The following is a 26,960-nucleotide window of genomic DNA, read 5'->3' as shown; positions in this document are numbered from 1 at the left end:
GATGGGAGAGGACAACGTGCTGAATGCACCAACGACTAAAAGTTGCTTCCCTCTTTTACTTTTACCCTTTTTTTTTTTTGCGGCTCCTCCTGCGCGTCAGCGGCCTCGGGGGGGGGGGGGGCATATCAAAAAGAAAACACACCACAATCTGGCCTGTAGCGAGCCAGTATTTGCAACTCCTCTCCCTCCGGCTCGCAGCATTTGAGGTCATTATGGAAGCCGAGGCGCACAAAAGAGAAACGCAGATCATTCAAAACGGGGGCGGGGGGGGTCGCCCCGCCCCCGCTGCCGGGATGGTCTGAATGAACCCTCGCCGACTATTCATCCGCCGCGCAAGAGGCTCCTCGGCCCTCGATTTGAAGTCTGCTAAAAGGCGGCTCCCATTGGAAGCTGATTACAGAGCAGAGGCGGAGAAGGGGGTTAAGAAATGGCCGTTATCGCCTAAAAAGCGTGACTTCTGATTGCGAAGTGTGTGAAGAAAACTGAAGAAGACACCGGGTGACATTTCAGACCAGTTGGGCTTCGACTTCCTGCATAAAGCGGTGTTTTCCTGCTCGTGTTTGACGCACAGCAACAACAATTCGACACCAGATCGACGCACGGGGTCTTATTTCGTACTGCATTGATACAGTTTCAGCCGCCTCCCCTTGTTAGACTGTATATTCAGCTACATGCTAGTCTTCTCCTCCTCCCCCCCCCCCCCCCCCCTCTGACAGACCTCCGTGGCGGCGCCTGCCTCGGGTTGCCGGGGGGAAATCTGCGATCCAGCTGCGGAGCCGGGGACATAATGAAAGCCTGTTCGCTAAACCCCACCGCACGTTTGCTTCTGACACAACCTTGCACCTTCTCCAGAGCGCGTCCCCCAGGAGCAATTCACTGTGTCGATGATGGAGAATACCAAACACCCCCCCCCCCGCCTGTTTGTACAGTTCAACCCCTCCCCCTCCCCCTGCAGCCACTGCTAGCCTCACATTTGTACGCTCTTAACCAATGAGAGGGCCTCTCTTTGCAGGATAGAGCGGTCTGGTCAACACACACACACACACACACACATCCGTTCCCGATGTCCTTGAACGTCTCGCCCAGCTGGTTTCGGCGGGATCTGCTCAAAGCCCCTCGGTGCTAAACGGCCAGCGCTGAAATGTTTTAAGTGTGTGCACCATGCGTAAAACCGTCCCACCAGGCATGTGTTTTGGTTGCGAATGGGAGTCGAGCGCGGTGGGGAGGGGAGGGGAGGGAGACGGGGGCCCGGGGGGGGGGAGGACGGTGGGGACCGAAGCCGGGACTAGAGCCAGAGGCGCGGAGGAATGGGGCTTGGACGCCGTAGGGAGGGATGTGGTGGAGACAGCGCTGACGAGAGGCCGGCCAAGGTTTGGGGAAAAAAAAAAAAAAAGATCTCAAGTTATCTATCCGTGTACTTAGCAGTTTTTAGTGAAAAAACACAGGGAGACGTGTCTTAATGTGACAGAAATAATCGCTGTACTTTCCAAAGTCGTTTTAACCCTCTTGGATATCCCAACGCACAACGAGAAGAACCAGCTTCCATGAATCTCCAAACAAGGCTTCACTGGCAGCTCATTCAATTATGTCACGGCTGATATATTTTTTTTGAAGAGCAACATTTACGTTTTAAAATAGAATTACTAGTGAAATTTGACATTTTTTTGGCCCCCGAGCAGAATTGAAGAAAAGAATGAAGGAGGAGGAAAAACCAACAAAAGGAAAAAATACTCCAAAAATACTCCAGCTGAGCTACAAACACTCGAGCGTGATGTCATTGATCTTTGAGTGACAGCTGTTCCATCGGATCCAAGAGCCGAGACGGACTCAGACGGCGCGTTAGCCGCCGCCATCATCAGACCTGCAGGTTCTCACCTTCCTCCCTCCTCCCTCCTCCCTCTCCTCTCCGCGCAGCTGTGCAAGGCGTCTGACACACGCCCAAGTGAGAGAGGAAAAGGGGGGAGGGGGGGGGGACACCGGCGTTCACCGTGCACATCTGCTCCGGCACATGTGTTTCTTTATGGCCACGTGCACAATCACGTCTCCCCCGACAGCAGCAGCAAAGGGCCCTTAAATCATTTGGCGCCCGGCAGAGTCCTAATATCCCAGGGACGGGGTGACAGGTGATGTGTTTCCAGCCGGCGGTGCGTTTCCATCACAGCTTCCCACCCCCCCCCCCGGGCTGTTAATGGTCCCGCGTTAGCGTGGGATGACGGGCGGCCGCGGTGAGAGAAGCCAGCCAGCGAGCAGGAGGGGGGGGGGGGGGGGCCCGAAGTCGTATCTTTTCATAAAAAGGCGTCGCTCTCGCCGCGGTTGGACGACCGTTTGTCGGAGCGTGATGGAGGATTCCCTCTGAAGTGGCGTTGGAGTCTTAGCGAGACACAGACCTGTGCCGGAGTTCCTCTGAGCAGACACAACTGCATACCGGATTTTTTTTCCGACATCTTTTTTGACGGAGCACATGATTTATTGACTTCATGTAAAAAAGTTGAATTTCTCATCCGGCGGCGTTAAGGCCTTCACTCGACGAAGCGATGCTTAAGGCGACTCAAAAACAGCCGCCTCAGGCTCCGACATGTCCACCAACGGAGGGGGAACGTCTGATGTCTGTCAGTGTGTGCGAAGTTCTGCGATGAGACGCGCCGGAGCAAAAGTGTGAGGACAAAACCCCGCGTCGGGCCTCCGGTTCCCATGTTAATGGGGGGGAAGCGAAAATAAAAGCATCACGGCCCAAACCTGCAGGTGGTTTGAAACTGTGTGGACAGATTTGTGTGTGTGTGTGTGTGTGAGTGTGTGTTGGAGGGACACACACACTCAGAGGGACACACACACTCATACAAGACTAGAGAGACTAGTATCTGTGAAAACCAAATGAGAAGGAGAACCACTAGAGACTTATGGGTCTCAACTTCCATTTTGGAGAAATAGGACACATTACTGAAGGCGCTATGGATCAAAGGATTTTTGTATGTTTGTTTTTTAAGCGTAATGTGCTGTTCTTGCTGGTTCTTCTTTTAAGTGGGAAGTAAAGTTAAGTCGTAATATTAAAAATGACCCAGAGCCGTTCCATTTTTGCTCAGTCAGGCAAAAACCGACGCAGAGTCCAAGCGACGATTGCAACGTTCTTTTCGAGGTCGATTGGATGTGAAGCTGCTCTTTGTGTCGAAGCTCTCGAAGTCGATTGCGCCCGGGGGGGGGGGGGGGGGGTGCGAACCCTTCGCCTGCGTGCGCGAGCGGGTCGAGCCCCACGCGGAGCTCACGAGGACAGACGGCGAAACCCAAACGGGGTTTTCTCAATCACTCCGACTCCCCCCCGACCGCCACCGAGTGTCAACGCCATTTCTAAAGGTGCTCACGGGAGGTGCAGAAAGCCCCCCCCCCCCCCCCCCCCCATGTGCGTTGTGTAAACTGACAACAAAGAGGCGGAATCGAAATCCACTCCCGTAAAAAAGGTCAACGGGAGAAACTGGAAGCGTTTCGCAAAAACGTTGAGGCTTAAGTTAATTAACGGAGCATTCGAGCAACAAATGAGATTAATGATTCATTATTCGGGATTAATCATTTATGGCATTCTACAAGCAAAACATGTAAAACAGGACTTGGTGACATTTTCCAATTTTCCATAAAATACACCCAATTGAGCTTGAAAAGAATGTCAGATTTATCCGTAATTAAAATAATTGCATTTAAACTTTGTTTAGATGTTCTTCATAAATCCCTCTGTCCAAAATGGACGAGGGGGTGGAAGGAAAACTCATCATCATGAAGCTCAGCTGACGGTGCCGCTGCAGACAAAATATTTATTTGACTTCTCTCTTTCTGAACCCGACCAAACAGGTCACACGCGCGACCGAGGCCTCGCAAGCAGCGCTGTGCTGCAGTCGCCGACGCCCGGCTGCATTGTTCGGGCCGCATGAATAATAATATCCAACGTGATGAACCCCATCATGTGACAAGTCGTTTCCTTTAATGGTCTCAGCTGGGTCTCTGCATTGATTCCACAGGCTCAGCGGGCACTCCCGAGATCCTCTATGGATTTTCCAGCTGGCCCCTCAGGATTGATCCGTTGTTATTCCCTCCCCCGAAAAGAAAAGGGCCCCCCGCCCCCGCCCCCCGCCACGGGAAGGCAGGGGGAACCGCTCATCATGGTGCGTGTCCTTGTGCGTCCTGTGATTCCAGAGCGAGGAGGACGACTTTAAATCTTCAACGGGTTTTGGCATTAGAATCAAAAATGACAATGAATTATTTCAACAAAAGAGGGCGGGAGGGGGCGGGGGGGGGTGCACAAGTGCGAGTGCGGCAGATGCTGCCGATTTCCCCCCCCCTCCACCACATGGGATCCACTTTGGGAGGAGTGATTATGTAGATTCAGGTAAAGTTTCATTCATCATGCAATGAAGTGTCCACCGATGGGGCTTCGTGCGCCGTGATCTCTGCCCACGCCGCGTTATTGATTCATTTGGAACTGGAAGCCGGGGGGGGGGGGCGACAGCGGCGGTGGGAGGTCGGGGGGGGGAGAGACGACACAGACGCCGTTCGTTTGTTTGGAATGAAATGATCGGGGAGGTCGATCTCCTGAACGAATATGTAAAAATATGCACACAAACGCTCGCTAACTGGCGCTTTTTTTTGTTTTCACTCGTCACAACTTTGATATTTTAACTTTACAACATTAAATTCCTTCAGTGTGTTTCCAGCTGGCCTTGTTGAATTTTCTTTTTACGTTACTTTTCTAATTATCCTCTCTATTTCTTTCCTTCTGCTGCTTATAACACAAATCTTCCTTCTGGGGATCATTAAAGGCTAATCTTATCTTTCTATCTAATCTTTTAGTCCTTAAAATGCCATATCTTCGGGCTATCATAAATAAATTTGCTTTTACAAGTACGGTTTCAGTCGCGAGTTGAGTTTCAATTTGAAGGATGCTTCATTGAACAGGAATTATTTTTTTAAAAGGGAACCGCAGATTTATTTACGCCTACAGCTTCAACGAATCATCCGTAAGAAAGAAAAAAAAAACCTGTTTGTGACTGCATGAATAAAATGCTCCAACCAACGCATTCACTCATTTCACAACATACATCCAGTCTTTTTTTGTGTGGGGGGGGGTGGTGTCTTCCATTGTTGGCTTTACAGGGGTGCTGCATCTCTAAACGGATGTGTGACACGAGGAGCTGCCGCTCTGGAGCCAGACGAGTCGCAGCCAAAGGGCAAATCAGCTAATTGCCTCGTGTTAATTCCCTTATTCTCCGAGCTGATGCAATTACGTGTGAATAGAAAAACCAACTTTAGGACACAAAATGAATTCTCTTCGCTTTGCTTTTTTTTTTTTTTTTTTTTTTTTAAAGTCACGCCCTGTTTAACCAATTGAATTTATTCATGGAGTATTCCTCCCATGGTTCTATGCACCTTTTTATTTTCGCGGGATACATAGACGAGGGGGGGGGGGGGGGGGGGGTGTTCAAGTCATGAAACACGGAGAGAGGTACACGGATCGATGGTGACGAAGCCAACACGCGCTTTACGGTAAACATGCACCGGAGCACAAGGAAACAATCCCAACAGGGAGCCTTGACGTGCGCCTGCACCACACGACACCACCGCCGTCAGTCAGTCACATGGCCACGACGCCGCTCAGACAAGACACGTCTGCTTCCTGCCGGCGCCTCGTCACAGACGTGTCGAGGGGGGGGGGCTGTCTGAGAATCGCCATCTACCTTTATTTGTTCTCACGCCTCGAGGCTGCAAAGAGCAGAAGAAGGAAACGGTGATGACGGCAAAACGAGTGTCCCCTAATGGAGGGGAGGGAGGGGGGGTCGGCGGGGTGCCGTTGTGGATATGAGCCGCGGTGGACAGACGGCGTGGGTCAGGCGGAGAGAATGGAAGGGGGGGGTGCAGAGTCGCTGGGTGGACGGCTCAGGTAGAGGCGGCTTTCTCTTTGTGATGCAGATGACGGCGCAATCAGCCGCCCCCTTTGTCTCGGCCCGTGGGCTCCGCTCCCGGGGACACTGAGAGCCAGACACTAATCCGCTGGGTTTGTGCTCGTCGAGGCGGTGTGTCACAGTACCTGGTGTGTGTGTGTGTGTGTGTGTGTGTGTGAGGACGGGGGTCTCTGAAGCGAAGGTCTGACCTCTCTCAGGGAACACTCTCTCCCTCCTCGCCTTCTGTCTCTCTTCTTTTCTCTTTTTTTTTTACCCTGAGCTTTGCAGCATTGCCGGGTTGAATATCAAATAGCGCCATATTGTTCGTGTGTGTGTGTGTGTGTGTGAGTCGACGTTCACGTGAAGGGTGTGAGAGGAACGGGGGGGGGGGGGGGGGTAGCGGCTGTTTTTATCAGTTCGTCGCTTCTTTTTTTCGGGGGAAAAAGAAAAGTCACTTGACGAAGAAGAAACAAAACACGTTGTTTCCGAGCGATGGCGGGAGAAAAGACATCTGTGGAACTAACGGAACTCAACGAAATGAGGCCTTGTCGCAGTGCGGCCATTTTGATTGTGAGCGCCAGCACGTTTCCTGTATATGAATAATCTCTGAAAACACATCGCTCGCCCCCCCCCCCCCTGATGATTTCTATTCCCGACGGCCGATAAATACGACTCACAAAAGGGACAGCGCGTCGCCAATTAGCATGTGCTAATTAAGATAGCAAGATATAGGAACACCCTTGATCTAGATTCCAGTGTGGAGGATGGGGGAGGTCACACAGAGGTAGGAGGTTCTTCCACAGCATCCAAACGCTCATCAGTAACAAAACAACCAAATGATGACTTTACTCCTCTGGGTCCAACCTTCATCTCAACCCAGAAGGGATAAAGTTGTCATTTGGTGTTCTGGCCCCATCAGCCGTTGAAGCTCCACAGAAGCTCCATTCTGCACCGCGACGTCGTCGGGGCGGCTTTGGTCCCCCCCCCCCCTTTTTGGGCCGCGGCGTCTTTCCAAAGACACGCTGAGACATTCTCCCACCTCCGAGCAAACGACGCACCTGTCCCCCCCCCCCCCATAACGCACGGTACCAGCTACACGCCTCAGGCTCAAGTCCTGCGTGCCTACTCTCTGGATCACTTCTTGTAAATATCAATTATACATATTAAGTTTGTTCCTTAAAGTCCGGGCGAGTGGGAAACTCTGATTTATGCCTTTTAGAAAAACATAAGCTCCAGAAACAATTTAGACGATCGGGGGAAAGTATTTCAAAGTCGTTTTGGGTATTTATCTTAAAAAGTAAATCCCACCTTTGAGGCACTTTGAGAATCGAATGCTCCGGCTTATGTGCGACTACGATTTTACCCGAGCCGTTGCTTTTTCCTTTCTTTCTCTAATCTCGAGGGGGGAGAGCGGGTTGGTTACGGCTTTTTTTTATCTCCCCTTGTGGTTTCGGAGTTTCGTGAGATCGCATGTTAAGACGCGCCCCGGGACTTCCGTTCGCCAGGAGAAACATGTGCGCACTTGCAAGAGATTTCCATCAAAACCCCACAGAAGTATGAATCCTCTTCTCTTTCTTCTCTCTGCGGGTCGGGGTGCGAATGCGTCTCCCCATTTGGACCAAAGGAGGACTGAAATAACGTTTAAACCAAGCCCCGGGGTTTTCGTTCTGGCATCGGCGCACCAGCAAGACGGGCCACCTGTTGATTCGTGAAAATATTTTCATTTTTTCGGATAGCGTCGAGCAGCCGCCTCGTCGGACCAGCTGGTCTCTGCTCGCTGAGCGGCGCTGATTTACAGACCAAAGAGACAGAAGATTAAACACCTGTTTCCTTCTTAGAGGAGCTATTAATAACAAAAGCCTCTCTAAAAAGCACCGACTCTGCAGCACGCACACACACACACACGGTGACGTCAGGTGTCGAGCCACGAGGTGAGGTCCAGTCCGTGGTTTTCCGGAGGTTGTCATTGAGTAGGTTCCGCTGTGCTTTTAAAGCTCTCGTGGTGCCTCCCGGTGAGGTGGTGGTTAAATTCGGGCCTCGGGTAAAGCGATCCGTCCACTCTCCGCTCGTGGACCTGAACGTAAGCAAACTTGACAATAACATGATACGCAGACGCGAGCGGCCCCCGTGGATCCGGGGGAATTACGCTGTGGTAACAAGCAGAACCCGAGCCCTGCTCAGAATGTTGACTTGTCAGCGAGCTCTCTCTCTCTCTCTCTCTCTCTCTCTCTCGGGTCGACTTTATGAGTGTAAAACAACTCGGTCGTGTCGTCGATCGCACGCTTTCTGCTCCGTGACTTCCCCGAGAGCGCGAGCCGCTGTGTGAAAGGAAGATTAAAACAAGCCGACTTCACGCTGCTTTGAAGATACGTCCTTCAAACCGCAGTGTTTATTCTCACCCGGAACTGAAGAACGCAGGAAAACATCTTTGCACATAACTCACTTTGTACTGAACGGAGCCTGAGGGCCACACGGTCAGCTGCGTTTTTTAGCGCCACCACAGGTGTGTTCCACGTGTCCCCGTGTAGCGCGAGTGAGACCTTCTCAAAGTACCGACAGGGCTCCAAAAGCCCTTTCGGGGGGGGCCACACAGGCGACGGCACCACTTAAATACCGCTTTGAATCCACTTTGGAATTCCTTGAACTTCAGCTTCTTTCTCTGCCACTCCTTACGGCACCGCCTCCAGAGGGGCGAGTTCTGTGCGGATCGGAAACAAATAAAACGAGTTGGCCCGAGGAGGAGAACCGCGCCAGTCAAACGGCCCCCCGAGAGCCACGGAAAACAGCGCCGTGGAAAACGCCGCCGTCGCGCCCCGAACCCCCGAGGTCCTCGGGTTAATAAGTTTGGTTTGGAGCGAGCTGGAAGCAACATGTGCAACTGCTTTGCTCGCGGAGCCGGGCCCCGGGGGGGGGAACGCGAACCTACGACCACGCAGTCCCGCATTAATAGGAAGCACCCTCTTCCTGCTGAGCTTATCGGGGCCGTGGTGACGTCTCCACGGGGCGAGGCCCAACGCGCACGGTGACACTTCTGCCTCCTCTCGAATCTCAGAACCCGCAAAAAGGTAGCCGTAGACGTCCCTGAAATGTGAAACCACCCCCCCCCCCCCCCCCCCGCTCCCAGTGAAACAACTGGTACCAGCACTAATTGAAATTTTGCATGCAAAGTGACAATGGCCGGGCCCTCGGCAGCATGGATTAAGGCTTGAATAGAGACAGATTCTTTGTGAAAGCCCACTGTGGCGGTTGGCGTGCAGGCCGGCTCCCCCCCCCCCCCCCCCCCCCCCGCATCTGCTCACTGGGCGGACGGAGGACACACGGGGCTCAGAGCGGGCGCTCGTTTTTTTGATTTTATGATTTAATTCGGAGTCCACCTCCGTCCGACAACGCCAGAGGTTTTAGACACGAAAGCATCACTGACCAAACTTGGCAGGATTTCCCAAACATTAACAATCCCACTGTGTTTTTGTGGGTGTGGGGGGGGGAAATAAAAACAGCACCGAGGGGAATATGCAAGACTACAAATGTAATCTTTTAAATCAATACAAAACAACTTGGCAAGCGTGTTGCCCGACTTTCAGCCGAGCGCAGCACCGAAGCGACGCAGGCGCACGTTGAAATGCAATCAAATCTGCCGGAGATTTTTTGGGAAGGCTCCACGCTGTGATCTCATTCCACCCCACTACGACATCACCCGCTGTGGATTCTGCCCCTTTATGCTTCCCTCAAAGAAAAAAGAGAAAAAGAAAAAAAAAAAAGTGGTTTTCAACGTCCTTCCATCGTCTTTCCGAACCCCGACGACACACTTTGCACACAAGTGTGGAGGAGGCCGCCATCGCATCGCGGCAACGCCGCTCCTCCCTAAATGTGATCCCGTCCCAACAAAACAGGCTACTGGAATCCCCACGGCCGGGGGGGGCTGGACGTGAGAGTACCGGCTCAGCGGCGGCGAGGTCAGCGCCGACGGAGCGGCGATGACAGCGAACGGGACGAGACTAACGAGGGGATAAACCCACAGTGTGTGTTTTCACAGACATGTTTGACATAGCTAAGCTAATTTGCCTGGCAGCGCTACCTCGATTCCTTTTCGGGGGAGGGGGGGGGGGAGAAAAGAAGAGAAAAAAAAGGGCCTGTCTGTTGCTGTTTACTAAACCAATAAGTAGTGCCATCAGTGGCCGATTACATTAACACTAATCAGCAAGTTAGACTTGCTTCACATTCCGCACCGTAAACGAAACGACCCTTTGAAAAAAAACGGCTGGATGCCGAACCAGCGGCATTTCTAGCGGTCCAACATGGCGCCGCTGCCAGAGAGAGAGAGAGAGAGTTAGAGAGAGAGCGAGAGCGAGAGAGAGAGTTAGAGAGAGAGAGGTCTGAATGGAGATGCCGGCTTCACACGGTGTGCAGTGTTTGTGAGAGAAATTGCATGCTTGGGACACACACTTTAATTTGCCCTCCCTCACCCCCCAGCACCCCGTTGTAATCCTCTAATCCGCTCCGGTGTGCCCCCCCCCCCCCCCGGCCCGATTTATTGATTATTTGCACAACAAGTTGTCATCCTTTTCATGCATTAGCTCTACAGAGATCAGGCACACTTTGGTAGGGATTCATTAGTGCAACACTCAATCGATAGTTCATGTTAACTAGACCTTTATAGACCTTCATAGACCTTTATAGACCTTTATAGACCTTTATAGACCTTTATAGACCTTTATAGACCTTTATAGCTTCAGCAAACGACGTACATTTGCGACCAGGCGTTGATATTGAGAGTAATTTACTAAGTCTCTCCTGTCAAAAGGGGGACAGGGATGTCACTGTCTAATAACCAGAAACAACAATGGGAAAAAAAATGTAGCGCCGCGTCACTAAATGTGTCGAAACGATCCACTCGGCGCTTCGTCTTTCTGTTGCATGCTGGGAGAGGGTTTTTTTTTCGGATTATAGCCGCAGTGACCTCTTTCTCAACTCTTATATTTCTCATACGTAAGCCGTCCTCTCCAACTCCATTGGACAGTCGGCCAGGGTGACTCACAAGCTAAAATGGAGGGGGGGGGGGGGCGCAGGGGGGGGCTGCTTTTTTTACGAATCAAAATGTGAACCACCACAGGCAGCCCGCCTACTGTACACGAAAACATGGCGCCAGTCATCGGAAGCCCCCGAATCGAGGTGTTCTGAAGCAAGTAATGGAAGAACTGTGCCGATTGGTCCCGGGGGGGGGCCTCGCCGTAGCCTCTCGGCCTACCCAAGATGTCCACATGTGGACAAACAGAGACTGTGTCCAGAGCGGAGCAATAAACACGGCGAAGTGGAACACGGCGAAGTGTTTTTGGCCTTTTTCACATCCTGCGGATTTTGGACGAAACGGCGAAAATAAAATTGAAAAATAAATAGGCCGGACCATCATAACAGCAATCACTAAAATCCTGATAACAGTAATTAAAAGAAAACAAATCATAGTCACAATCATTTTTCATTGTGACATTTGATGTAAATCTAATATATATCCATGGGTATATTAAAATGGAATGTTATGTATTTACTATAATTTTAAAAGCTGTGGGACATTATGGTGAAGCTTCAGCTTTAATACTAACACGTGTGATCTGTTTTATTGTTTTTTAATAGAAAATCAAAAAGCAATAAATAATGGGAAGCAATATATTTTCAGTATGTCCAAATAAAAACTACAATTGGATGGATTCTACGAAACAAGTGTTGCACAATGGCGCCTGTATTTGTTCGGGGGGGTCGTTTTATTGCCAAAGCCTGGATATGATTCCCCCTTGGATAATAAGTGTGTCCCGGATCAATGTCTGCTGATAAGAGCCTGAATAAAACGTGGGAAGCACACATTTCAAAGCCGAGACTCTCGATTCCGCGTGCACGATGAAACCGTGAACGTGGAACCCGGCTTTCAGCGGAAGTCTGCGCCAGTCCTCCGTGCACCGGACCCCTCGGGTCTCTGCTGTGTGGATTCACCATGTTGAACAAATTGGTTTACAGTCAAAGTGTTTTGCCCTCCTGCTTTTTTTTTCTCCTCCCTTTTCTGTTGTCGCGCGCAGCTGAGATTGGACATAGTTCCTCGGCTCCACCTGTAATTATGAGGTTTTGGGTCAAGGCCCCGTAGGAGGAGGACATGTTTGTTTTCTGGCGGCATCGTAAAAATAGCCTGGATAAATGTCACTTTCCACGCTTCCTCGTGGCCAATGTATCGTTTCACACGGAAGTGAAGCCATTAAAAAAAAAAAAATTACCTGCAAATTATAAACTGCATAAATGCAAACTAACGCAGCTTTTGGCATTTCCAAATACATTTTAGGTTACAGTGTAAATGTGCGTGTTAATGCCCCTAAAAGATACTGGAGGTCCTGTGTGTATTTTAATACTATAAATCAAAAAAATAAGTGCGGAGGAAGCACCACTTTTGAGCATCACAGACTGACAAATTATTTTCAACATTAAACCCGTTTCATTCCGCCACGCTGCCGAACACAGGAACTAAGAGGGGGGGGGGGGGGGGGGGGCACGGTCAGTTAAACTGTCAATGCATGTAATGCAAATTTAGTCTCGGGCAGGCGGGGGAGAGAGGGCGGGGGTCACCTCAGAAACCCGGTGACACGCCTCCACGGACACACGGGATGTGACCCGCGGGAGCATTTTCTAACCTTTTTGCTATTTGCATGCCCCCCCCCCCCCCCCCTCAATTAACGCTAACCTCCTAACATCCGCATACCTGCGGGGATGCGGGAGCGTGCTTTTGTCGTCCCCCCCCCCTAGAATCCCCCCGTCGGCTGACTCTGAGCATCATGGACGCAACGTTACAACACATGGATGATGCATATTAATAGAGATGGAAAGTGGGTCATTCCTCGTGGACCTTATGAGTTATAAAAAAGATCCGACTGCGCGAAACGTGGTTAAAATGTCTTTAACGCGCTTTGTCTCTTAACTCAACGCCGGCGGGATGCGGCTCGGGATGGAGACAGCTTACCTTCCACAGCTATTACGGCAGGTATGGTCCATAATATCCATAGAATATCCATTATCGGTCACTTATGTCGTCCGGGCATTCAAATAAAACACGTCCCGAAAGCCATTGACAGCACGCGCAGAGATGGGGACAGGCGGTCCTTCACCTCCAACAGAGCGGTCCCAGATAGCAGAGCAAACCAACTCAAATCCCGACCAACTTTGGACGAAACCAAAAGAAGCGCAGGCGGGGGGGGGGGGAGAGCACCGCGCGACATGAATGCTAGCTACGCGTTTTAGCACAACGGTCACCCGAGGGGTCTTCTTTAAAAGATACACGGTGCTGTCATGTATATTATTCGGTACGAAGCGGTTGAAATATTTGAATAATCAGTGTAGCCTCTCGACAAGAGGACCCTTGAAACCCCCCCCCCTTCAGTGTCACTTCATGTCACCCCGCTGTCAATCATCAATAGGACCGTCCACACGGCTTCACCTAGCGATAATTAAGTGCTTTTGGGGCCGTGCGGCGCATTTATAAAGGATGGAGCCGCTTATTTTTCATCTCCGAAACACTTCGAAATGGAACTACTCGTTATTCTTCTGCGAGACACAAAAAAAAGCTCCGACGTGTCTGCAGGGGTTCTGGCGCTTTAACAACAGGTGACGAGGACGGCAGCGCAATTAAAGTAAGTTTAACTGTCCCTCCGCCTGCAGGTCGCCTTCTAAACGTGCAACGTTGTTGTTCAGCTGGTGGCCACTTTGCAGTTTTTGCAGCCCGCCTTCTACTCGGACCGTATGAGTGTGTAGTTAAAAAGTAGTGTATAAATATTCATGTTTTGTATCATCATTTTAAACTTCAAATACGAGCTTTTCTGCATAATGCATAATGATGCGTTTTCTTTGACTTTTTTTTTTTTTTTGATGAATTGATTGTGGAACGTGTTTGATTCTTGATTGATTGAGGCCCCTATTAGAATGATTTACATTATGGTCTTCATTTTAATCATGAATTCAATCTTAATTGGTTTTGTTGCTGCATTGGAATTCTAACAATGTACGCTGTGATGTATGCCTTATGTAAATCACAATAATACATAATACACTGTGTACTTAACCCGACACAATGGATTGCTAAAACATAATGGGTGTATTATTTTAAATAATCTTTAGCGTGTAGACATTTTTTACTTTACACCACCAGGCAGATTTAGTGTCTGCTGACGTAGAAAATACTGAAGGCTGTTATCTGAAGGCCGTTACTAAAAAACTATGGGGTGCCAGTTTTAGCAATAAACCGCTGTGAGAAAGTGCAGTCTGATAAAATACTGCAGTGAAATAAACAGTGATGATTGTAGTAGCTGAGTTGTGCATCCACTCAATTCAAAACAGGCATTGAGTGATTCAAAATAATTTTTTAGTCAATTTAATGTCTGTGTGCTGTAACTAAAGTGGTCCATTAAACGTTTATACCCGAGAGATGTCTATTGATGACATGAAAATTAATTGGAAGACTAACCAATAATGGCACTATTGATTTGTTTTTACGCAGTAAACAATGTTTACATTTGCATAATGGAAATATCCTGTTAATAAGAAATCTATTAAGTTATCTCTTGTAGCTAAAAGGCACAAGGAAGGCATCATGTGACCAAACAGGTCCTGTCAACCTCAACAGCAGTTATTCTCTTATAAAACTGCAACGTAGTCAAAGTAAAAAAAATCACTTCCTACAGAATGCGGAACTTTTGCTTCCTGCTCATAAATCATCGTAAAACCTTAATCAGTTGATGTTGGCTCAAAAAATGCGGAGACGTGTCACACTTCATTTCCAAAAATGATTTGAATTTAGTTGCGCTTGCACTAAGTTGATTTAAGTTGCAGTCTGGCAGCCACATTGCTGTCAACCGTTTCCCCCACGGTCAATAAAAATGCAATCCATAAAGTAAATATGCATATTAGTGATCATAACACATTCAACTTTTATGTGTGTTCTACTGTTCCAAGGTCCAAGATCTTAGTAAACGGTTGGCGCAAAACAACGCACGAATTTATGGCGCATCCTGCGAGTCATATTTTAGAAAGTGTCCTGCCTCAGAAGCTGGTGGTTAAATTCCAGTTTCTTCACAGCGTTACGCTGCATGAATAATAAAACACAGGCTGGTTTTCATATGACAGACATGGAGACAGATGTCACTGAAGCAGCTGCAGACAGGCTTTGTTTGAAATACAAAGATTAAAAAAAAATATATATATATATATCCCAATGTACACAAAAATGCCAAATAGCTTTCTGCACAAAGAAAGTAAAGAACACCTTGAGGCGGAGCGAAAAACAAAAGCTGCCTTTCAGGAAGTTCACGAGGAATCCCAGAGATGGGTTTAGTTGCCTGGAGAGATAGGCCACGAGAAGTAAGAACACAGAAGAATGTAGAATAAATGATTTGCTCTCATGGCGTTGCAGCGGGACTCTCACGGGTTAAATCAGCCGGGTCCACTCAGTTTGACCGTATTGATTCCAGGTCACTTGACTGGCTGAGGTCAGATCATGTTCAGGTGACTACAACACAGATGGAACCAACCCCCCCCCCCACCCTCACCGCACCATAACGAGTCCCATACAGGCTCAATGTCCACTTGAGCCAGAAGAGAGGTGAAAGATGTTGAAGGAATGATACCAGAGGTCTTTCTGCCACGCCATGTTATAATGGCTGTGTTAAACGTTATAATGTGTGTAATGTGTGTAATGTGAAGCATGGATGTCTGAATGTGGCATAAAAGGCTCTCATGCTCCTCTATGGCTCTGATGTGCATAGCTTTCATAATACTGTACCTTTTAATGTTCCTTTACACAGCTTAAGTCGTCCCGCCAGGCTACACACACATTCCTCAAAATACAGTCAACATATCTCCTGGCAAATAAACCCCCCACTAATGCTCTCATGGTGCATCGAGGAGAAATAGATTGTAGCTATTATTATTAATATTACCATAGACGTGATTATCTGATCAGACGCTATGAAGCAAAGATAAAAAGCCGCCGTAATGCGATGCCGTGTTTGTGGGAAAATATTTATTGTGTATATGTAATTAAAAAATCCCACGGTATTATTTTCTTTTTTTTGTGTCTATGATTTATCAAATAATAATAACAATAAATTGAATGACTTAATTCTTTTAAAAAATCAGAAAAGCGATTACATGACTTGATTTGAACGTTGTTTGGAATAATAGTTTCTTTAATATTAAAATATCCTTTGTACAGATTTTGCGTCTACTAAATTCAAAGCATTAATTACTTTTGTATTTTTATGATTGATTCTATTTTTTTTCACATCATATTTTCAATATTATCTTATCACAACAACCGGTATATTTATTTACATACATTCAGACACACTCATTATTATGTTCGTACCATCTAAACAGTTTTTACAGAATTAATGGCAGAGATTCTTGTATTTGATAATCTATATAAAAAAACACAGTTCTTTGGTGTAGTATTATTTTTTCCCCGTAAAAACTATTATTTCAAAATGGCCGATTGTATTTATCGCACATTTCTGTATGGCAAAAATATTGTTTTTTTAATTCAAGTTTTAAATATACAATTTATCTAACTTCTAGTTTCTTTCATATATGTTTTTTGGATAGATGTGTTTTATATATTTATGTATACAAGAAACACTTATGAAAGAAACTGCATTTTGTGTCAAAGTTAAAATATTTTTTGATTGAAAGTTTTGAAAATAATCACATTATTAAGAATTTATTTTTAAAGTCAGAACTAAATCCATATATCTGAATATCCCACCATCTGTTCATATCAAATGCAACAATAAACATTAAAAAAAGTATTTATACTAAAAAATATATATATATATATATAATATATACATGCAGTTGTTTAAATACACAATATACAGGGATTGATGATTTAATTATTCATACCTCAAGCCAAGTAAAACCTTCAATGCAGTAATTTAACAGATGTACATAATTTGTATAAAGTCAATGACATACAGAACCACCAGCATGAAATAAATAATAGCTTTAACATTTCAATTCTTTTTCTCAGTATAAAGAGTGGTGGAATGCGTCGTTGCATCAACACTGCCCCCCAGAGCTTAAAAGATGAACATTTCTTCTTCTTCTTCTTCTTCTTCTTCTTCTTCTTCTTCTTCTTCTTCTTCTTCTTCTTCTTCTTCTTCTTCTTCTTCTTCTTCTTCTTCTTCTTCTTCTTCTTCTTCTTCTTCTTCTTCTTCTTCTTCTTGAATCCAATTTAAATCTTACTAAAAAGATAATTGTTGTTAATAAGCTTTTGTTAATAAATGCCAGCCCATATTAGTTTGCTGTGAATTGAAATATCTATCCACTTAAATTAAACTCAGAAATAAGGTCAAATTGAAATTTTAAAAAGTAAATGTATTTGTAAATGAATAATAGTAGTAAAACTATCTGCTTGTGTAAAGCTGATGTTTTACTTGCTCTAGCGTATTAAACGCAAACTTAACAAAAGAGAAACTGACTGATGCTGACTATTATCAACATGCAGTAATTTTTATGGTACGTTTTTTTATAAACTAACATTTAAATAAACATTAATATGCGTTGGAGATCTTCTGACAATGATTCACCATATTCAATGGATTATCATTTATAAATTAAAACAAATAATCATCATTATCCCCATTACCTTCAGTTGAAAACATCATATTTGTCAAGTGCAAAATTAAGTTGAGCAAATGAGTTGTAGTTAATAAACTAATCCTTTGGATTATTTAGCCTTAATTCAAGCCCGTTCAACATGGCCGCTCGCCTTTAGCCCTGAAGGTATCGCACCCAGGTGGCATCGGCAGCTGGATAAAGAGTGAGGAAGACAGCATGGCCTTCCGTAGGGGTTGTTGTGTTACCCCTGACCCCCGAGCTCCGGAGGAGCCCCAGACCCGTCGAATCGAGACCTTTCGCATGCGGATTAACCTCAACGCAGAGACTGAGGTCCGAAGGGCGCAGGAAACGAACCTGCATTGGAAAATCCCTTTTTCATTTGTTTGTTGGTCCCAGGAGGCAATGCCATTATTCTCCAAAGACACAAAAAACATTCATGACAGCTTTGGAAAAGGAAATATTTAGTCAATGACGGTACAAAAGTAGATGGACCCCGCTGCTTATCTTTCACCAGCACCTTCCCAGCACAGTGGTTTACCCCTGCCAAACATTTTATTCCATCCCAATAAGTTGCTCCAGCTTTAATTAAATAAACCAACAGCGTTGGCAGGATTTAATTTAACTTCAGTGGAACTTATAATTAAATCACAACATTTTTCAAGCACTAAATTGTTGTTTTTTTCCCTGATAAACGAGGCGATGCGAAGACTGAGGATACGGTTCTTACTTGGTTTATTGTGAATAAACGGCCGTCGCAAACTCCTTTTTAAAAATTTTTATATCATCATAATAAATCCACGCACTGTTATTTTCCATAAAACAAGGGCCCAGTGAAAAGCGATTGGGCTGACAGTCACGACAAAATGGATGCCTTGATTAAATGGCACTCATCAATCACGGCTCTCTGGGTTCCTTTTTTTTTCTAAGCGCTCTGCTAATCGATATGAACCGTGTCGATAAATCAGCCGCAGCCACACGCACCGAGCAGCAGGCTGCGCCAACCAAAGTGGATACAGGCCTGTTGTTTCAATGGAAGCAGGATACGCTTATGAAAATGTTCTGCTGGGTTCCCTTCATATGTCTTCCCTGTCCGGGGGGCTGGGACTGCTTTAAAAAAGTATTGCTGAGTTATTTTTATAGAGTTTGAAATGTTCCACAGTCGTTTTTTATCCGTTGAAGGAGCTCTGAAGATCTAAGGTGCAAAAAAAAAAGTGCTTTCTCTTACGGAGAAAATGTAAAACATGAATAAATCCTACAGAACGTCCCGGAGAGTTTCCAGTGCATGAAAAGGTTCATGGTCAAAGTCATCGGTACTATGTGTATTAAAAAAAAGATTTATATATATATCCACACTATGTGGACTGTGTATCAAGGGAAATCTTGTACACAGTAGTTTGGAGTTTAAATGATTATCCTCAGCCCAAAAGCACTTACAGGCCACCATACATTCATTACTTCATAAAATAAACAAAGTTAACATCGTTCCAGCTAAAATAATAAAGCCCTCATTGTATACACAAAAAAAAACTATTTAAAAAAAAAAATCAGAACAGATGCTGGAGAAAAAAAAAAATATATATATATATATTCAACACCCTCTTTTGAAGAGGTCTCAGATCAGATATTTAAATATATAAAGGTGGAGTCGATCTATTTCATAATGGAACTCAACACCACCAATTCCAAATATTTGTTCCACCTCGTTGGATGAAAGTAGACCAACGATGCCAAGATATTTGTCTAAAAGTGTAAAATACGTAACAGATAAAGGACCACGGGTTTTTTAAATTTTATAATTATAACACATTATTTGGCATGACATTTGTTAGCAGCAACAACCTTCATTCATTTGTATTTCTTAAACTAATATCTTTTCTTTCTTATTTGATGCTCAGACCTGCTGATGAATGAGTTTTCTTTTACTAAAACCTTCTCATCTCATAACAGCTGTATCACGTAGCAGCACGAAAACTACTCTTTTTGGCACTAGATAGACTTTTAGATTCTGGGAATGTATGCATGAATTTCTCTGAATATTACAAATAAATGACTCCTTCCCGACTCCCGAAGCCACACACTACAGTACGTGGTGTCCTCCACCACAGAGCAACAGATGGAGGTTCACACCAGGATATTGCCACTAAGAGGATTCCTCTTTCTTTGCCCATTCTAGACTTTTCTCTTTTTGTGTGTGTGTGTGTGTGTGGAAAGAGTCTTTCATCGTGACCCAGCTCGACTGGCTTACTGGGACTGACTGGTTGTGTGTGAGTCGCTGGTTAAGCCCCCCTGAAACCCGCCGTGACCTCTTTGGCAAACGGGAATCCCCGATCCAGTCTGCTGCGAATAAAGCAACCAGGTGGGATTAGAAAGTCCCGCTCGAGCCTCTGAACTCTGACATTTCACACGGAACTCCGAGGTGGCCGCCCGGTGTCAAGTTTACACCCCCCCCCCCCCCCCCCTCGTACGCCAGTGAGACCCCGATAAGAGTTGTGCGTCCTCCAGGCAAACTACTGTTTAGGTGGAAATCACAATTAAGGATTTGTCTCTAAAACACAATTCTCTCCAAAAAACACTGAAATAAGTGGAAATGTGATTAATTTGTTGCCTTATTACAAAAACCATAGTATTACAAAAACCATAGTATTCGGTTGGGAGAGTTGTTGTCGTTTTTTTTCGTTGTCCGAGGGAAGGTCAAAGGTCATGCCGTACGAACTCAAAGCCAGCAGCCAAAGAAACCACTTCCTGCTGACACAGCGCAGGAGGCTCATTTCCTGTGCCCAGCGCGGCATTAAAGCGCCAACGGAATCAAACAAGAGAGGCCGCTAACTAGCTAGCAGGCCCCTGGTTAGCGAGCTAGCTTGTTCCTCAGCGGTCCCGCTGCTCCGGGGGAGGAAAAACAAGCCGGACCCCCCCATGTCCTCTGAACAACTAGTTGAACGAACCCCCCCCCAAAAAAAACGGACCCAAAGACGTCCTATAACTATGTGTTTGAATCACATTCAGTGAGTGATTAAAGGAAAACCGAGTGGATCTGAAAACCTGTGTTGAAGGTGACTGCGTGAGGTTAGACCGGCTTTGACCCCCGAACGCGTCCCTCTGTCCCTGGAAATAAAACATTGCACCGAGGGCAGAAAAGGTCGATGGCGGCCGCTCGATTCCTTCCATAAACTTTATTGTGCAGAGACCTGCCTCGGTCTTTGGGGGGGGGGGGGGGGGACACAAAGCCCACTGACAGTGCGTAGCCGCCTGAAAGAGGAGCTGCTCTCCGCCTCCACACACACAGGTGAAGCCCTGGCCGCCGGGTCTCGGTACACGTGATGGTTGTGAGTTTGGTTCCCTTAATCATAATGCATTTTATTGACCGGCTCAAGTTGCCGCCCTTTGCGTTCCGAACTTTCGACGCGGTTGTTAACCGCGTTGTGGTGGACTATAAAGCGGTAGAGTTCGAGGGAATGTATTTTATTGTTTCGGTTTATTTAAAATTGGTTATAGGAGCCAGAAGTTATTTGTTTTGAATTCCTGTCTTTTATTACAAATCATGGAATTTGTTCGGACTCGTGTTTCAATGGAGATTATCACAAAAGTTGGCCTCGGTGATGCTTTAGCATTGATATTTAACCTGTACTGTATGTCTCCGCCAGTCAATTTGTGATTTTAAGCACTGGTCCTTACAGGTATTTCACACACGCACGGTTCAATAAAGACCTAATAAAAATCCTGCGGCTGTTTAATGATCTACATGTAAATGCTTTTGTTGGAAAGCGTAGAGAATGGCTCATTTAACACTGAGCGGTATTACCTCTTTATTTTATTCCCTTTGTATTTAACCTCAACCCTGAAAGGAAGGAGAGGGAGAGGAACTGGGAATCATCAGGGGGATCCAATTATGTTTTCTTTTGTGTTCACGGCAAAAAGATTACTTTGCAACAAGATCTCTCTCAACTTTGTTTTTTCAGATTTTATCTGCAGACCTGAGAAAACTTGGTTATTTTCCTTCCTTATCTGAGGGTGTAATATGCGGGGACCATCTTACCATTTTAACCTGATGAACAATATTACAGGGCAAGAAGTACTTTCCTGAAGTAACAACACCTGCAGTAAATCATCAAATTAAACCACATCACTGCACTTCTCGAGCCAAAAGCATTTGGTCTGTCTTCTGCAGCTTAATTACTAGAAGCTGAAATGTTCCCTGCAGATCACGTTGAGTTCAGCCGCGAAGCTTCAGCGTGAACCGACATGGCGATTTTCCCAATCCCAAAAGCTTGTGGCTAAATTCTTTCTTCCGAAAGCGAGCGCAAATACGTCACCAACGACCAGAATCATATAATAAGGATCCTTTAGAAGACGTTCATCCAAGCCGACGTGCCAACATAAGAATAGAATCTCACTATAAAGTATTTATATTGAGCATAGAACAAGCCAATATGAAGAAATGTCGTTTTGGCTTGAACGTCCTAATATGAAGCCTATATTTGTATAGCATGTGACCGTTTGTGTGCCTGTGTGTGTGTGTGTGTGTGTGTAGGTGTGTTTGTGATGAGAGTGGAAGCAGAGGGAGCTCAAACTGCAGAGAGAGAGAGAGGGAAATAGAGCAGAAGAATTTCGGGCCCGACATAAAGAAATCCTGGATAATTCCGCCCTGAGATGTGCGATGGCTGCAAAGAGCAGAGCATCCAGAGGTCGTTCCCATGGCAACCTTTGCCCAGGGAAACCGCTGACCCTCCCGCCGCATACAGTGCACGCGGAGAGCAGATTGTAGGTCACATATGGCACCAGCGATCCAATCAGGCCTAATCTGGATGGACTTGCGCGTCATAAATTATACTGGATAGCTGGTTTACACTCATCAGGCTTATCTCATCGGGAGTCTCCACTGTACGATAATGGCCGAATGTTGATGAACTGACCCATTAAATGTACGTGTTAACTAATGCATCCTAAAGTAAACGCAAGCATTACCACGTCGATGCTTAATATTTAATCCAAATATTTACGTCTTTCAAGTACAATTTCACTATTGTTTTTATGTTTTAATGTTGAGAGAGATTACTTCTTTATATGAAGGGTAAAAAAATATATATATATATATATATATAATTACAATGTTTGGGGTTCTACAAATTCCAAACTTTTACATGAAAAACAATAATAATGTCACACCGGGGTGAAATTGTCTGTTGTTTTACTCATTTACGGTTTTATTTTGAAATAATAACTCCTCTCGTTTCAGGTCACTTACCCTTCCTCGTGTGTCACCAGTCTGATTGTCTTCCCTGATTCCTGATTGTGTCCACCTGTTCCCCACTCCCCCCCATGTGTATTAATAGTCTGCGTCTCCCTTTGTCCTGAGCCAGTGTGTTCGTCATTACCCATGAGTTCCACCTTGGTCTGCCACAGGTTCCTTTTTGTTATTATTCAGGATGTTCGATCGGAGCCAGTGCCTTCACCTCCACGCAGGTTGTTTTTGGTTTCGCTAAAGTTTTGTATACCTAGGTTAGATGCAACGTTAATCTTTCATAGTTCTTAGTTTTTCCTCCGGAAGGAGTGATTTTGTCTTTGAGGCGTTGCCTCCGTCAATAGAGTGCGTTTGTTATTTTGATAAATTTAAAAGCCTTTTTGTTTTCCTCCTAGAGCGGAGTGGTTTTTTTTTTTGATAGTTTTATGGCCACACTTCTTCCTGGTTTATTTTATCGGAAGAAGTGTGACCTAGGCTAATTTCATAGCCCGCCTTAGACTCCGTCTGGAGGACCTTGGCTGCGTAAATAAACACTCCCTTACCTACCTGAGAACCCTGCGCCTGCTTCCTATTTTTCCTGGCCGTGACAAACAATTCCTGAATTACATTTTTACCCTTTTTTAAAAACTCCTTAAACGTATTTAAATTAAACGGGAAGCGGACAAAATGACGATATTTTGAATCCACCAAATGAGGAAATATTTATTATTATTTATATATGTAATGTGTTATTTGGGTTATATATGCATGAACAAACACAAAATTGAAGTAAAACACACTACAACTATGACCGGTACCTAATAAATATATGTATCAGAGCTATTTGGGTATTTTGAAGTTGGTGTTTAAACCCTGTTTCACGTCTGTATTACAGAACTAATGCTTCCCATTTTATTATAAAGCTAAAATACAGCTGTCCGAACCAATTCAGGGGGGATAGGTTGCATTTTAAGAATGCACCTTAATGAGCGCACGATGTAACTAAACCCAACCACACACAGTCATCAGCGCGAGGAAACTCCGGGGGAAGCACGTCGTCCTGGATGCGAAGACGCCGCAGGCCACGCAGCAGAAACACAGATAGGATTTGAATGATTTACACGCCGCCGCGTTCCTGCGGAATCGGGCGGGTGCCGATAGCCAAACTCTGCGGGGCCACAGGGTTTTATGGGCCTGTTCTGAAGGGTTTTCAGATCTCGCTGCAGTGTGTGGGAGCCCAATACAAGCTCCCCGAGGTTCCCAAAGCTGTAAAAAAAAAAATCCTATTTCAGGTCCAAGTCGGCGTCGTGGTCCACGTCATCGAAAGCTATTAATACAACCTCGAAATGGGAAAATATACGTTTGCTTCAGGCGTGGCACGGAGGAAACCTTCTTGTAGTTCTTGCATGATTCAGCAACCGCTGGTGAAAATCGAACCCAGGTGATTTGGGTCGGTTCTTCCCACGTTGTCCGTCAAGTGGAGTGAGGCCAAAACCCCGAAGGCCGTGGGCGTCGGAGGGAGAAAACAGCTCGCTGTCTCCGCTCGCTCCATCGCCGCCTTCCCCCCCCGTGGGTCGGGGGGCAATTTCACGAGTGAGCTGGCAATAACCCCCCCGGGTGACTGGACTCTCACCTTCTCGCTGAGATCCACACTTGGAGGCGCCGCCGTGCGCTGGTGAGGCCGTAGGGGGAAGGCTGGAGGTCAGAAAGGCTGCTTTTTTTTAAAAGGGATTAAAAAGGACATCAGGGGAAAACTGCTGTGATTATTCCTAAATGTTTTTAATGGGACTTACTGGTTGTTGGAGCTCTTTAAAAACCACTGCAGATGTAATTTTACGCATCTTGAAGTATTCAAGTACTCGCAGGTGTTAATAAAATGATTGTCTGGATTCAATTATTTACTTTACTTGCACTTTTTCATTGGGTATTTTTACAATTTTAGTGAGTTTTGAAAGTAATTCAGCAGACTCTTTAATTTTGCGAAGCCCCAAGTGTCTCCAAGGAGCTCTGCAGGACAGCGTGACCACAACTAGGCTGTGCAGCAGTCTGCGAGTCAGTGGAATCTACTCTCCAGATCTCCCCAGAGCAGCGCTTTCACAAGAATAACTTACAACACACACACACACACACACACACGGACTGTCTCACTTCTTCTCCCTCAAACTCCCTCCAACGTTACACGCTTCAGTTGTTTTCATTTGGCTGATGAAGCCTACCAACACTAATTTAAATTTATTTCGATAAAGAGGACATCACTCTGTCAGGATAACCGGATTCACACGAGTGGCTTCAGGAGCATTTTGTACAGATCGCTGGCGTCACACAACAAGGTGAACAATAAGTGTGGTTATTAGACATAGTGTTACTATTTTGTGAATAATATTGTGCTTTGAAGGTCAACATTTTTTAATTTACATGTTAGTTATTGTGCTGAAAACGAATGGTGAATTGTATAAAATGTTTGTAATTGTTTCTGCAATTATTTTATTTTTCAAATCTTAATTTATGTATTCTTTTGGTATGTCTTATGTAGATGTAACCTACAATTTCCTAAGTTTCTTAATGTAATATTTAAATGTAATTTTAATTGGCACTGCTGAGCTGACCAGACTGAGGGAAATTATCCCTCCATTCGTACGACATAGTCTACCTAAAATGAATGGAATGAATTAAATGTGGGGTTATAACCGCGTTCAGTCCTGTCTCGTTGTCCTTCTGAACCCTGCAGCTGTATCTTTAAAAAATGTCTTCGAGGTTCAACGAGCTCGGTGGGCCTTTCTGGTAGAGTCAAGTGCAGCGTGAGTGATCAGACCTCTCCACCTTACTGAATCATGCAATGTTCAACCTCTCAGGGAGGGAGGTACGCCGGGGAAAAAAGGAGGGAAAAAGGTGACAAGAGCCGAACTGCGAGGCTAATGCAATCTGAAATGGCCTCTAATGCCCCGCTTTCTAAATTGGAAAGATTGACCTCCCTCGCAGAGGTGACACAGGCCTGCACTCCGAGACGTCTCCGGGGCTAAGTAGAGGTTTTCGGAGCAAGCTGCAGCCGACCCTGGAGGCCAAGCAAATATTTCATGAGTAATTTAATATCTGGAACATTTCAGGATGCGGGCCCCGGCCACAGACAGCGATCTGGGGTGGGGGGAGAGAAGGAAGGGAGAGAGGCGGGAGGGTGGACCCATGAGTAGCACCGCACTTCTTTCCACGTTGCACGATTTCACCACCTTTTAAAAAGCCCATCGCGCTGCGGGCAGGACACATCGGCACCTTCAGTCACACGAGAAGCAGGTCACACGCCGCCCCGAGCGTAAGCCGGGAAGGTCAAGTCATCGCAGATCGACGAGTGACCACAAACCTGAAACGATGACATGAAAGCAGAAAGGGAGGGTGAGGAATTCACCGAGGGCTTTGGACTGGCTTTAAAGGTTTCGGGATGTTTGCGCCAGGCCGCAAAAACACACGCAGTCGAGTCCATGCATCATTGAGAGGGAGGCGCTCGGCTTCAGACATGAGAGCGGAGATGTCTGTGATCCAACGGGACGTTTTTCCAGCTGTGTGGAACACGAGGTGAAGCTGTGATGTCAGGAAGATTATTACGTAGAATTCCATATCTATTTAATATTCAACAAAGTGCTGCATGCTGTTGGATTCATATATATATATATTTATCTTTCTCTGTATAACAATAATTGCTATTAAAATACTGTAAAAACCCGTGAGAGTGTTGGTTTGATTGTTTAAGACCTTCTATGCTACAATAGCAGATGCTACGATGGGATTTCCCACTTCAGAGCCAGAAGTGGCTCCTCAGTTGCGGACTCTCCCGCGTATGAAGTCGCCTGCTGCCCCCCCCTCAAATCGATCGCTGTCAACGCGCTGCCATTCCTCGACAAGCCCCCCCGGGGACCTCCATGGCTCGGTGCGAGGACCAGCAGCCTCAGGTGTGACGCAGGAGACGGGAGGTGAGGAGAGTGTGAGAGGATCTGCAGCACGTCCTCATGTCTCACGTCCTCATGTCCTCATGTCTCATGTCTCATGTCCTCATGTCTCCTGATGCTCGGTGACCCAGTTGTTTATGGGTTCATATTCAAGCGTGTGGTGAGAATATTTCACAGTATAGTTATGCGTGGGTTTTAGATTTCTCGTATCGGGTGCTTTTAAAGCTGTATACTTATCTTAAG

The sequence above is a fragment of the Pungitius pungitius genome, chromosome 8, assembly GCF_949316345.1.
Source record: "Pungitius pungitius chromosome 8, fPunPun2.1, whole genome shotgun sequence".
In the NCBI taxonomy this organism is placed as follows: Eukaryota; Metazoa; Chordata; class Actinopteri; order Perciformes; family Gasterosteidae; genus Pungitius; species Pungitius pungitius.
This window is presented reverse-complemented; position numbering follows the sequence as displayed.